At 45.1% G+C, this 15,252-nt stretch overlaps 1 protein-coding gene across 1 annotated transcript in view; it reads right to left on the reverse strand.

Annotated features, from left to right (window-relative positions):
* LOC309604812 (NXPE family member 4-like) overlaps window positions 1-15,252 on the reverse strand; it is a 371,441-nt gene that overhangs the window by 155,762 nt on the left and 200,427 nt on the right.

Here is a 15,252-nt window from a genome sequence, read left to right on the forward strand (position 1 = left end):
AGGGGTTTATTAATCTCACAAGGAAGAAACTCAGAGGTAGGCACTTGCAGGAGAAAGTGGGGGGTCTACAGCATGATCAGACATCCCGGTCATATCCATCTTTCTACTCTGCCTGTGCCTGCGAGTGGAGTTTTCATGGGAGGAAATCTGTTTCAGAAGCCCCAGCAGGCTTCCTACCTCTTACTGACCAGACTAACATGCCCACCTCTAGACCAATTGCAGACAAAACAGAAAAGACACAGGGCACACTTCTAAAGATTTGTTAAATGAATGAATAAATTCTTAGGTGACAGCAAAAAGAAAAAAGAAAACTCACTGGATTCAGTGAACAAGCCAGCAGCTCTGACAATCTCAGCATCCAATTTTTTTTTCTACAAAGATCATCCCATTTCCAACATCTGGCTCTGCTGCTTACTAGCTGTTTCTCCTTGGGCAAGTTACATAACCTCTCTGTGTCTGCCTCCTTATTTGTCAAATGAGATTAAAATAGAATTTCCTATCAAAAGAATACAAATGAATCGCTACATATAAAGGACCTAGAATAAATGCTTGGCACTTGATAAGCACGCAATATTTATTTATTGTTAGCTATAATATTATTATCTTTGATATTAGTTGCCAAAGCAGCTGAGAAAAGATATCTTGAGCTCTAAGTAAGAGAGAGGATTGCAGTTCTGGGCTGCAGGCAACCAGGCTCTTTACTACTGGCATTGCCTTCCAGAGGGGCTGTGATAAAACTCAGTTTCTACACTGCATGCCACCAATTCCTTTCTCATTTAAGAAATATTCAGCAAACGTTTGTTTAGCACCCTCCAAGTACCTTTCCTACTCCAGGCACTGAGAATGCAAATGAAGCCCTGTGTCAGCTGGCTCGCAGGTCCTCATCTCTGCAGTCACAGTGATACACCTAGTGCTTCCCGGTGCTTCCAAAGGCAGTACTGCAGCCTGCAGCAGTGGTCCCCACCCAGAATCCACGCTGTTCAGCTTCTCCTGCTCAGGCTGTGCTGCTGGTGGTCCACGTCCACAGCCGGCAAATGCTGGGGGAAGAATGACGTGGCCTGTCTTGAGAAAGGTACTCCAGGGTATGCCCAGGGTTCTGCCTTGGATGCCTCAGAGCCATGCCAGTTTCCTCCAGGAGAAGTAGAAAACACTTTCCATCTACACCCGGCGTCAGCAAACGTTTCCTGCAAAAGGACCAGATGGTAAATATTTTTGACGTTGTAGGTCATAGGATCTTTTTAAAAAATATATTTATTTATTTTTAAAATTTATTGTCTTTATTTTTTTGGCTGCATCGGGTCTTAGATGTGGCATGCAGGATCTTTTGTGGCGGCGCACGGGCTTCTCTCTAGTTGTGGCATGCGGGTTGCCTCTTTTCTAGTTGTGGCACGTGGGTTCCAGAGCGTGTGGGCTCTGTAGTTTGCGACACGTGGGCTCTCTCATTGAGGCGCAGAGCTCAATAGTTGTGGCGCACGGGCTTAGTTGCCACGCGGCATGTGGGATCTGAGTTCCCTGACCAGGGATCGAACCCAAGTCCCCTGCATTGGAAGGCAGATTCTTTACCACTGGACCACCAGGGAAGTCCTGGTCATAGGATCTTGATCTATTCAAGTCTGCAGTTATAGGGAAAGCAGCCCTAGACAATATGCAAATTAATGTGTGTGGCTCTGTTCCAATAAAACTTTATTTACAAAAACAGGTGAACAGGTTGATTTGGCCCAAAGTTTGTAGTGTACAGATTCCTGATCTAGACCCTGAAGCAGCCTTACTTGTGCCTGAAGTTTTATAAGGTTTCTCTAGTTAATTTCAAATACTCCGTTTTACTTATAGGAGCTCAAACCCAAATCCGAGGGGCTGAAAGGGGAATACAGAGAACACTGTTTCCTCCGTGCTCCATCTGTGCTCCATCCCTCTCTTTCCTGCTGCATCCCGCAGTCAGAACTCCTTACTCCTCCCCCAGGGTGAAGCATTCAATAAATAATGACAGAAGATGGAGGTGGGGGTGGGGATGGGGGGGCAGGTGAAATCAACTACACTAATAGTTCTCAAACTGCAAGTTGACATTCATTCATTAAAATCAAATTAGTGCATCACAATAAACATTTGGAAAAATAATACAGAATGAACTAGAAAAAAAATCCCAGATATTAGCACTCCGTATAGTCTTATTTTGTGAAGTTTTGTTTTAGTTTTATTAAAAACTACATGTAGGGGCTTCCTACATTGACATGTAAACAGTTAAAATTCAGGGTGATAAGGGCTCTGAGATGAGTAAGCCCGGGGTGCTTTGGAAGGCGGACGTCAGGAAAGCTGGCATTGGCTCTGGGTCTTGCTGGCTGCCTAGAGGTGTTGTCTGGCAGTTGAGGAATAAAAGGGCAACATGAGGAACGTCCCGTACAAAGGCACGAAGCAACTCCTCTTACCGTCACCCTCCTCACGGGTTTGTTCTCTCAGTGAAGCCAGGACCTAAGCAAACATTTGGCTGCTGGGCTTTCGTTTGCTTTCCCCGAAATCAAACAGACCAACCAAGTCACTAGCAAACACTGACTAGGGGTCACTCCGGTCCTAACGTATAAATCTCTTTGACCGCTGACCCAGCGCAGGTGTTTTTCAGTCTGCTTTCTGGGGAAGTGTTCCACAGTCTCGCCCTGAGCAAACTTGCATGACGACGCAAGTCGGTGTGTAATGTCCTGGACAACCACCAGGGAAGAGAAAGCCATTTACAGGGTTGTTCACCCAGTTGGTGCAGGCGGCCCGGCCAGCCCAGCCTTTGTAATTCCCATCACCTGGCTGTCACCAGTAATAAGAGAAGATGTCCGTGATATGACTTACTAGGCTGGTCTTTAAAAGCTGTGACTGCCCCGTCTAATTTTAGCCTCAGCCCACTCGGAGAATGGGAGGGGACCATTAAATCTCACGGAGACTAGGAGGAGGGGGGGAAAAGCTCTGGACTGGGGGACAGAAGCCATGTGTGGATTTTTGTCTTATGACTTGATTGCCATGAAAGCAGCAGTCCACCTTTGTCAGGCTCAGGGCTACCTCTGTAAAAGAGGAGGAAGGATCATTTCGAAGGACTATTGAGATCAACTGAGATTCCTGTGAAGGCACCGTGTAACCTGTGAAGTGATTCATAGCTCTTAGATGACTTGGATATTATTAACCCCTTCTAGGGCAGCCGCTGAGCCATGTGGTGCTACATTCATGAAGGTTCCCTTCACAAACAGAGTAAGGATGGCCTTCATAAGCTCTTTAAAGAGCTCTCAGCCTTGCCATGGACAGGTTCCAGCCATGACTAGGGAAACCTGTCCTGCCTGTGCTCAGTATCTAAGTCAGCAGCACAGGCACCTTGAATCCAGAGTCTTCCTCACAGCTAGTCATTCATTTGGCAGATATTTATTACACCCCTGTTACAGGGGCTGAAGATGCTATACTGAGGGTGATACAGCCTCTGGCCTCATGGGACTTATTTCCCTGAGAAGGAGACCAGAAAGTAATGCATTTGTACAGAACCTTAGAATAAATACTAGATTGTTTGATTCTCAGGTCAAGCCTGTCAGGAACCTTTGCCCTTTCTGACAGAGCTCACCAAAATGAGACAAACCAAGCCTTTCTTAAAGCCGTACCTGTCCATTTATAGATCAGCTTTGCTCAAAAAAAACTTTTTGAGCTACAGATAAGGTGTTTAAGGAAGATTATCACAAAGAAAAACCCCACTGTGCTGTGTTCCTATTTTCCAGCGGAAGCAGTGATTTAACCTTTTGGAGTCTCCCTTTCTCTCTTCCTTGCTGGCAGCACTTCTGCCCAGAATCACTGAATTGGAAATGCTTTCCTTAGCCCTCTGATCGCCAGCAGAGGGCACACACAGCTCTTGTTGGAGACCTTCATTCCTGAAATTACCCATTTATACAGCAAGGAATTTAAATTGAGTTAAATTCTCCAAAACAAGAAGCTTCTCCCCAGCATTGCCTTTTGTACACTCCACTTCTCAGGTTGCTAGAGAAAAAGGAAGGAGAATTCAGCCTACTTTTCTTTAACAAAAAGTACGTATAATTATTTTTATAGATACTTACATTAAAATTTTTCCCTCTTAGGTCTATACACAAAATGCAAATTTTAATAAACCACACAGAGGCTCTTGGCCAGATTAGCATAAGAAATGTTAACTATTAGATTATGCGGTTAACTCACCATTACCCTCTATTTCCTGTTTATTCAAAGTAGGAAAAAGAAGTTTTTGTGCTTTTTCAAAACCCAGTTTTTTAAAAAATGGAGAAGTCTTCCTATGGTTGCTGGCCAAATCATGATACTTAAAACTTTAATGTTTATTTAATAGTGTCTGATGAATTCACAGGAAGACTTTTGGGGTTGAGTTTCAAACCCTCCACAAATAGTTATGAGTTAATATTGCCTTTGTTCCAACTTCAATGTTGAGGACCAGGAAGTATTTTCTTCCCTGGTAGATTATTGTCTCTCTCATCTCAGAGAAAAGCTCTTGAACATTTAAACAGAAGAGGACTTAAAGAGTTGTTATTTTTTGTTTTTTTTTTTAATTATTTTTTATTGTTGAGTTTCAAGTAAGTTTTTTTTTTAAATAAATAAATTTATTTATTTATTTACTTATTTTTGGCTGCGTTGGGTTTTTGCTGCTGCGCGCGAGCTTTCTCTCTAGTTGTGGTAAGCGAGGGCTACTCTTCATTGCGGTGCACAGGCTTCTCATGGCGGTGGCCTCTCCCGTTGCAGAGCACGGGCTCTAGGAGCACGGGCTTCAGTAGTTGCAGCACATGGGCTCAGTAGTTGTGTCTCACAGGCTCTAGAGCACAGGCTTGGTAGTTGTGGCCCACAGGCTTAGTTGCTCCGTGGCATGTGGGATCCTCCCAGACCAGGGCTCAAACCCGTGTCCCCTGCATTGACAGGCAGACTCCCAACCACTGCGCCACCAGGGAAACCCCGGAGTTAAAGAATCGTAAACACTAGTTAGGTTGCTCTTCAGAAACATCAGTAATAGTAGGAACAACTCACTTATCTTCAGCTTACCACCCTGTTGACTGGTAGTCTCCTTAAGAGCGGAGAGTTAAGCACTCCATGTGCAGCAAGAGGAGGAAGATATTTCTAGAAGGAGGAGGGTAAGCTGTTAGTTTATCCCTCCCTTTCTTCTCAAGGGTCAATTTCTGTCACCTTTCCACCACCTTCCACTATTCATTAAATGTTACGGAAATCCCATTTATTTGATGTGACCCTTGCCCTAGTGGAATTTATGATCTTACTTGTGAGTTAAGATTTACAAAATCTGAAGTCCAAACCTCCTATTTTATAGGTGAAGAAACTGAGATGGTGATCCGGGATAAGGAACTTCATCTTTCCACGCCTCGGTCTCTGGTGTGACGTGCGGGGTTGAATCAGGTGGCTACGAGGGCCAACAGTTTATGATTTCTGAATTAGAGAACAATAGTTGTTAAAATAGAATTTTAATATAGGTGCCATCTGAGGTAATCAAGTGATTACCTCTAATGTGGTAATCACTTTAAGATTCAAGTGAACCCGTGCTTCCTCTAATGTGTCAGGGAATTTGGAGGGGCAGTGACTTATATTCCCCCTGGATCTGAGCTCCTGCTGGCACTGAGTTTCAGTTTGTGAATCATCTCACTTCAAGCATATGCTGATTCTTTTCTTATCACATGACCCCTGACCAGACTCTTCCTGATCCTTTCATTCTCTGAAATTCCACTGACCCTAAAATGTATGAGTAGCTGAAGGTTCAAGACAATGGAAGTGGTTCACGCCCTAGGACTACAGCAACCTAAGATATTCGAAACCCTTGCTTTTAACCTTATGGGGGATTTCTCAGCGACTCACTTTCTCTAATTGTCCCTCACCATGCTGTTCTGCTGTCTCCCCTCCCATCTCTGGTCTTCAGCCCCCTCCTCATTGGCTTCTTGCCTCCCTTCCCAGACACCCGTACCCATCTCTTCATTTCACTTGCTTCAAGTGCAGATCCCACCCTGGGGCTTCACTTCCCTCAAGCCTTCAAGGTTCCTTAAAAGGAACTTTGCTGCTTGTACTTAGAATTAGAAAATTCACTCTTTTTACTTAATTGGGGACTTGGGCTCTGAGCTTCCTAGAACCCAAAGCAAAGAGGGGGAATATCCATTACAAGGTTCACTGTGCTTATGAATTCAAAATAGACCAGCAGTTGTTCAACATAAGCACAACGTTTTCTGGCTCTGAAAACTCTCCTGCAGTTCATGATAATGGGGGGGATAGTGTAGCTATCACTACCCCCTACCTGCCTCTACTGTGGTATACCTAGCTCAATTAGTGACTTTTTTTCAAGTTTAAATCCTCTGGAAGAGCATTATCGACACTAAAAGCCTTTACTCAGTGCCAGGAATAATGGTTCAAAATGCTGGATAGAGAAGAACACAAGACAGAGATGGTCCCTGGCCTCCTAAGCTTACAGTCGAGGTGGGCAGGGGTAAGCAGGAGGTCAGCTTTGATGCATAATGTGGTGTAAATGGGAAAACACAGGAGAGCCTTGACTAGTCTTGAAGGGTTGGCAAAGGCTTCCTGGAGGAAGTGATACTTAAGATGAGGCTTAAAGGGGAAGTAAGATTTATCTGAGCAAAAAGAGGGGAAATGAGTTCCAGGCAGAGAGAAGAGCCTGGGCAAGATGCCTAGAGGTGAGAGGGACGATACCTAGGATTAGGGACTGTAGCAGATGCCGTCGTGAGGCACCCAGATCCCCTTCTCCAGGACAGCACATCCAGGCCCCGCTGCTGCTGCTGTGGTGTTGGCTGCTAAGGGCCCAGCTGCCCCCTTCCCAGGGGAGTTGCTCTTAGCTGACAGGAGGCACCTCATCTGGGAAGTTACAGGCCACTGCCCCCTTCCGCACCCCAGGTCAGCCCACAGCCAATGAATGACTAATACAGGGATTCCAAAGGCTGGTCCTCCTGCCTGGGGGTCGGGGGTGGGGAGGGGTGGGGATTGTGGCTGTGTGCTTGAGCTAAGACAGAGGCAAAGGGAAATGGTTGAGACTGAAATCTCCAGATGCATTTGGTCCAAATGTGAGCCCCATCCCATTAGCAAGTTAGGGCTCTCCTGACTTAGTTACTGCTGTTTTCAATAAAAATTCTCATGAGTTCTATCCATTTAGATTTCTGATGACTAGGGTCACAGTTCATAAAACTCGACCCTGACTTCATCCAACTTTCTGAACTTGTAATTAAGAAGACCAAAGACTCAGCAAATCATGACATTTGGGTAAAATCCCTCTGAGCCTCAGTCTCTTTGAAAAGTGGGAATAATAATCCACGCTCTCTCTGCTTGATCGGGGTACAGCTGGAATAACACACACCTCAAGAATATCTCACGTCCTTTGACCTTCTGGGATATGAGGACAGGAATGCCTAGATGACAACCACCAATATCCCCAATTCTGACAATGCACCCTCCTCCCACCAAGTGAGAAGAGTCTGCTTTCTGGTTATGGCTCAGTCTCTGATGAGTCTGATCATTGTGAATCAGTGAAGAGACCAGCCATGGATGCAGTGACAAGTGAAGTTTCTGAACCTACAAGACCAGACGCTAAATCAAGACACTGACACTCTCAGAGACTAACCTGGAATAGTCTCCTGTTTTCCTCTCTCCCTTCATCCCCTAGAGATCAGGGCAAATGACCTGCCATAGTAGAACAGGATGGGGGCTGGATCTTGAAGGGTGAGTGGAAAGAACTCCAACAAGACCCACTTCAAAGCAAAGAAGCAGAATATCTCCCCACCAATACAGTATACTTTTTAGCTTCTTGCTCCCAGGCAATAAGCATAAACCATGAATTAAAGTTAGTTAGTGTCCTTCTAGAAAATGCGACTGTACTTATAGACATTTAAGTGCCTGTAATGCATTGGAGGAGGATCAATGGTTTCACAGTCCACAGAGGGTCCTGCTGGCTGGAGGGTAAACTCAGCGCCTCCAGTAACTTGATAATCATTAGAAGTGCATGGGGCTTCAGGAAATCTGGATCTCGGGAGACCATGCGTTCCCCACAGTGGAGAATGGAACATTCAACCTTCAGCGTAGTGGAAAACCCCGGGACTTCATAGTGAGCTGGATGTCAAAGTCCCCTGGGGTAAACCTGTTCTTTCCTTGCCTTTGGTCTCACAGGCACCTTCTAAGTGCCAGGCACTAGGTAGGAGGGCTACAGACAGTAAATCAGACATACACGGTTCCTGCCTTCTCAGAGCTTATGGTCTATTTGGCAAGGATGGACAATAAATCAAGCAAAACAAGTCAGTGTGGAAAGTGTCATATAGGGAATGTGCGTGGCTATGATTTCCTGGAGAAAGTGACTTTTAATCTGAGACCTAGAGGGTGAAGAGAGTAAACAAAGCGTGTTACAGGCAGAGGGCTGAGGGGAAGGGAAACTATAATCCAGGCAAAACACAGCAAAACCTGGAGACAAGAGAGAGCACGGCTCATGGAAGGATAAGAGGAGTTCTGTGTGGCTGGTGTGGAAGGTGTGAGAAGGAAGTGGCCAGAGGTGGACTAAGGAGGGAAACAGAGGCTGAGTCAGAGAGGCTGATGGCATTTGTACTGAAATCTCAGCACAATGACAGATCCTGGATGGTGTTACCTAAGCAAATAACAAAACCTCGCTTTGAGAAACGTAGAGACTTCTACTGTCCTCTAGTATTTCCAGGGAAGGAAATGTAGCTTCCTTGGGTTGTTTAGTCTACTGTGTAACTAAAAGGAAGCATTTAGCTTTACCCAAGACTTTTGCTCTTGGCCACCTTGGGTCAATACACACTCCTGCCTTAAAGGCCTGGGATTAATTCCAGCCCTTAGTGTGGCACCCAGGGCTTTTCTCTACCTCTGCCTCCCACACCTCTACCCACTCCCACACCGCAAGTCTCAGCCCTCAGTCCTGCATGCCTGACACTCAGGAGGTGCTCAATAAATATTTTCAAATGAAAGGAGGATGGATTGCCTCTGGGCTTCTATCTCAGCCGCTCACAAACGTGCCTCCAGGCCTCCGAGCTCTGCGTGTGTTGAGCCCCCTCTCTCTTCACACCAGCCCTTGGACCCACAGAAGCTCTCACTGTTCTTTTGCCAAGTGGGCTCAGAAATCTCTCCTCTAAGAAGCCGTTTCCTCTGGCAGAGCTGATAGATCCTCCTCTGGGTTCTCTGGGCTCTTTCTACACACAGTTGATTCTTGTTGCTCGCAGTAGGTAGATTGTATAAAGTCTTCTCGAACACTGGATTAGTGATCACCCAACCATGGCTTCCAGGGGAAATACGGGGTTAGTTTTCTGTGAGCCTCTGGTCACAACATCTTCATCAACCCATCAATGCATAACTTTGTTTTACGTGTTGCTATTTAAAGATAACTTATTTAATCAATATTGTTGATTCATTAACACTGAACTCACAGCCAATAGCACTACAACTCGTGCTTGAATGAAGCTTGTGTAACATACGTATTTTCCACTTAAGGCATATCATAGCCTTCTTACGCTTAAAGAACAGTAGCGCTTCAACACCACGTTTGGGGACCATTTTAAACAGCGAAATTGATCTCAGAGAGGCAGCAGTGAGTGGTGGTGTGAAGCGAGATCTTAATTCCCTGCCCAGGAATTGAACCTGGGTAGCCTGGATGAAAACCAGGAATCCTAGCCACTACACCCCCTGGCTCTTGCCCCCAGTGAAAAATGCCTTTCTCACGCAGGCAGAACTGTAAAAACAGGTACAAAGTTTATTATTAGAGCCACAGCACACAACAAGTGGGAGAGCACACAGAGAAACAGTTTGTTTACTGAAGATAGAAGCAAGGCAGAGATGCACACCTGGAGAGGAAGGGTGTGGGCGTCCCCCCTAATGAGGAGGAGTGCAGTAAAGAGGGGGTTAAGTCATTTATACAGGGCGGTTCTTCCGGGTCTTTGTTTACTTTTGGCCAATTATCTGGTTTCTTTTTCCACACCTGCCCTGCCCTAGGACCCTCCTCAACATGCCTGCGCAACTTTTCCCCAAGATGGATTACAGCCCAGAGGCCTTTGCATCACACGGCCTTAGCATCACATATTATGGGGTGGTGCCCCCTCCTTTTTGATCCCCAAGCTGCAATGTTTCCCTTGCCCCAAGGGTGGGAAATGTATGACCTCTTGATCTTTTAACAGGGTTTAGTCCCACTCTGTCCCTGCCATAAAAATGTCCAATGTCTGGTTATTTACCCTATTTCTGTCGCTGGTATTTATATCGAGGTGCAGATCTTGAAATATAGACAGGAGTCCGGTCATAAATATGTAGTCCTGAAGCCCGTTTGTCTCTTGCTTCAGGAAATGTAAACAGGAGGCTGGTAATGAATGTCCGGCCTGGAGCCCATCTTCTTCTCACCCCAGGAAGTGTGAACAGGAAGTCAGTTGTAAATGTCTAGCCTGGAGCCCATCTAGCTCCTGCCTCAAAATCACCAACAAAAAGCACAAAAACGTGAAAAATGTAACACTTAATAGATCATGAAAAGCACACTGCATACAGTAGGATTGCTGAAGCAAGAAGGTAGAGAGAGTTTGCCTTGCTCAACCCCAGCTAAGAATGTGTGTGTTGACAACTCACATTTTTCACTACTCTGTGCATGTCTAGGAGTGATCACAAAAGCACTGCAAGTCCTGATTTTAGGGTCACAAATAAATTTTAGGGAATAGGCGAATCCACAAATGTGGAATCTGTGAATATTGAGAATTGACTGTATCTTTATTATTCTGAATTGAAGTTAGTAATTGATATTCACCTCTTTTCTTCCAGAAGTGTGTAGTGACTACACTGTGAGCTTTTTGAGGATTTAGCATATAATAGGAAATAATGACAACAACGAACATGGAGAATTTAATATGAGGTGTGCATTTTCTCATTCAGTTCTCACAAGAATTCTCTGAATTATGTACTATTATTATTCTCACTTTACACATGGGGAAACTAAGGCTTAGTGGTGATAGTAACATTTGCCTATGGTAACATAGTAAGTAGTAAAGGCTGGATTTGTGCACAGGCTATCTGACTTGGGAGCCCACGTGCTTAATTGCTGGGCTATCCTGCCTGTGAATTTAAGTCCTTGTGGAGAACTGCCTGAAAAGGAAACACGAAACCTTCAGCATAATCTTCTGGTCAGCCCCTGAGAGTGGCAGTCAACCCATCAGGAGAGGAAGGAGTGGCTTTTAGGAGGAAGCAGAGACGATGGCAGGAGCACTCATGGGTGGTCCCCCAGATGACTGAATTCACTCATTGATTTTGATGTGGAATCCGGCCTCTGTACGCTGACACCGAATTAAATCTCAGAGACAGAGTTTTGGGTGAAGTAGAAAAGAATAGCTTTATTGTTTTGCTAGGCAAAGGAGGCCACAGGGGGCTAATGCCCTCAAAACTGTGTGTCCCAACCTGGAGGGGGTGGTGAGGAGTTTTACAGTAATGGTTCAAAGAGGAGGGCATGATCAGCTCGTGGACATTCTTCTGATTGGTTGGTGGGGAGGTAAATGGGAGTCGGCATCGAAGCCTTCTGGTTCCAACTGGTCTGGAGTCTACCTGCTTGTGGGCAGCATGCTGTTAATTTCTCCCACCTGGTGGGGGAATAACTGCAAAATAGCTCAAAGATATTGTTATGTATATTCCTTGAGGGGGAACCAGGACCCTGCCCCAAGGCTGCACTATTGTTTCTTGACTGTTCCTCCCATGTCTCCGTGTCCCCTCCCTTCCCTTATTAACAACTGTTTGAACCTGCCTGTTGGAACTCAGGGAAGGTCATGGAGGCTGAATGAAGCCTATTTCCTGTAATCAAGAAATGGGGGACACAGAAAGGCTTCTGTGCCCAGGAGCCCTACAGGGTCCTGCTCGGTTTCAGTTTGAGGAGACAAGTGGCCAAGGCTGTTGTCTGGAAAGAACGGTTTCTGCTTATGGGTGAAAAGTCTGTACTTACCTGTGACAGTGAATTGTCCAGATTGGACCTATTTGCCTCAAGGCAGTGGCATAGGCAGTGCACGGGCCTTGCTGGGGACAAGGCAGCACTAGCATGATAAAGCTGGTACCCAGACAGCAAAGTTTGGGGCCCAGAGGGAGCATGACTTTGGAGTATGAAGGTCTTTCAGGTAGCAGCCTGGTACCTGGTTATGTCAGAAGTGGTAAGATGGTGCTTCCACTACGCAAGGTCTAGGAGGCCATGTTTAGCCTGAGAGAAGCCTCTGTAGGGCAGACACCTCAGCGATCATCTCCCATGCTCTCTAGGATCAGAGTGGGGTACTCGGACCAGGCCAGAGCCCTAGTTGTTGGGTCATTGGCCATTATCTGGCTGACAGTGTGACCAGGCTGCTGGGTCTTGAGGAAATGGCTTAGGGAATAAATGAGTATAAAAAGAAATATCATGTTGGGTACAGGGCCATCCATAACTCCTTCCCTCTCGGAGGGAACTAACGTCCAAAGTCCTGTTTGTGGCCTGGATGTTCTGATTCTGGTATAACTGCGCTCTGCTCTCAACACACATTTGTACCACTCACACGCTGAGCTGCTCACAGTCTTCCTGTGAGTCCTTCCAATGGTCACGGGAGCCAGGGAGCCGGCTTAGACTGTGTGTGGTTGGAAGAAGACTCTGGAATGTCTCCAGTGAGAGCAATTTACGTACTTCAGAGCAAGTTGTCAGATGTTTCCAGGAACAGAAAGGCCAAGATCTCTAGAGAAGGGACGAAGGGACGGCCACTGCCTGTGCAGATTCTCCTTCTGCCCAAGGGAGCCCTGGCCTTTGTCTCAATCCCCCCCACAAGATGCATAAAGCGCCAACTCTGCCCAGCCTTTCCCTCATGGCCCCCTGCCACCTGCCATCGTTCTGATGACTTCATCTTGGCGAAAAACCAACCTCCTCCCCACCCCCAGCATTTCTCAAGGAACTGACCCTCTCAAGGACCATCACTCCTCTCTCTCCCTCCTTCAAGGGGGGCATGTGAGGATAGGGTCAGGGTGGGTACTGCCCCCAGCAGGGGACGTTTCCACCTTTAATGAATTTTCCCTTGATCATAATTTATATTAGCTAGGTCTAATCTAATTTCTCCAGGGTCTTAGCCTATGGACTTGTGATCATTTGTACAACGAGAGTGGATCTGGTCCAAATGAAGAAGTGGGTGAAATCTATCTCCATTAACCTGGACCATACAGTTCTCTTACTTCTCCAGACACTTCCCACTCCCAATCTGCTGTTCCCTGTGCCTTCATTTTTCTCCCACGCAGGTTCCTTTGACTGTTTTGGGTGCTGGACCCTCGGGGCTTTCACGATTAGGAAACAGTGTATGAATACATAACCCAAATAAAATGAGTGACCAACCTCCACCAATATTACCTTAACATGAAAAAAACCAATCTGACTCCAAAAGCATTGAAAAGTAACACAGGCGTGTTCAGAGGTGTCCTGAAGCAGCTGTGTGTTATATTGTACCACATAGAGAAAGACTGCCAAAAAATTCTCCTTTTGAATCTCTTTCTTTAGTCCCATTCCTCACAACAGCAGATTTTCTCTCCTCTCCCCAGAACTTTTCTGCCCCAAGCACCTGGCTGTCACTTATGCCTCATGGTCCAGCCACCCCACTGTGGGGATACCTTTTCCTGCCTCCTGGATATTCTTCCCTCTGTAGCCCCGTAAACTGCTGCATCTTCTGGGCTTCTTCAGTTTTGCATTTTCATCCTTTTTCCCACTTGTCACAATAAAAGCCTGGGAATAGAGCAACAGAAAGAGATGTTTTGAGGTAGTAAGGAAGGCGATAAGAGGAATGGGTCACAGCCATGGCGTTATCTGGCTAAGATGCTTCTTCTCTAATGCATGTGTTGGGGGGAGGTATGCAAAGTGTTTTGTCCCATTCAAAATCCTTGGCTCCTTTGAGCTGTGCTAGTATTTCAGATCGGTGAACAGAGCAGGGGCTTCATTTTAGGAAAATCTTCTACCATTCTTAAAACCATCCAGCGAGCATGCATCTTCTAAGGTTTCAAGCTATCTTGCAAATGGATCAGTTCAGAATCTGGCTCCTGACTTCTGTTCTAGTATTACCTCTATCTACTTGCCCACGTTTCCTTCACTCTAACCTTGTTTGATTACTAGCAACTGTCTTAATGCATCATGTCATTTTATGTCAGAATGCCCTCAATCCCTCCCTTCTCTATCCTATGCTCTCTACAGTAATTGTCAGTCACTTCTCTGATTTCCCACTAGATTGTTAACTCCCAGTTCCTAAGGAAACTGACAGATAATGGGTTCTTAAAGATATTTCTTGTATGGATGAATGAAAGAATTAATGAATGAAGAGTTATAAAAAGACTACAGTATATTTCTTTTTTTAATATTTTAATTTTATTGGAGTACATTTGATTTATAGTGTGTTAGTTTCAGGTGTACAGCAAAGTGATTCAGTTATACATATATTCATTCTTTTTTCGATTCTTTTCTCATATAAGTTATCAAAGAATACTGAGTAGAGTTCCCTGTGCTATACATAACAGTGTATTTCTAAGCTTTGGTCAAAATTTTTTTAAAAATCATTATAGTGAAAATTATGACTGCAAGTAAACCAGTACAATGAATGACTTTTTCAAGTCTAAGGATTAATGTCATTCTTTAATTTTGGAAAATTGTCAGTTTATAATCTTATAGTATTTTCTCTCCCCCATTTTAACTATTCTCACCAGTTGGGGCACCAATTATACATATGTTGCACCTTCTCAGTCTATCCTCTATAACTTCATTTTCATTTTTCTATGTATTTATCTTGTTTCATTGCATTCAGGGTGATTTATTGTCTTTTCGGGATAGGCTGCGCTATGCTGCACACCAAATAGACTCAGAAGGCAGAACAAAAGTTTATTTCTTGCATATGTCACAATCTGAAGCAGGCTGGTGGTCTCTTTTGACAGGTATCCTCCAAGATATGACTTTCTTCTTGTGATGCTGTCATCAACATGTGGTCTTATGATCTCCAAGGGAGGAGATGGTCACCCAGGTTGTTTTGTGGCCAGGCCAAAAAATGACACACTTTACTTTCATTCACATTCCAACCACATGGCCCTGATCTCACTGCAAGGGCATCCAGGAAATATGGTTTTCCTATGTGCTCAGGAAGAGGAAATGGAATGGGTGAGCATGTAGTCAGTCTCTGCCACATTCATTTAGTTCTCTTTCCAATATACTGATTCTCTTTTACCTTATCTAGTCTATTATTATCACACTACTATTTTTTGACT

The sequence above is a fragment of the Balaenoptera borealis genome, assembly GCF_965194805.1.
Source record: "Balaenoptera borealis genome assembly, chromosome: 11".
Taxonomy (NCBI): Eukaryota; Metazoa; Chordata; class Mammalia; order Artiodactyla; family Balaenopteridae; genus Balaenoptera; species Balaenoptera borealis.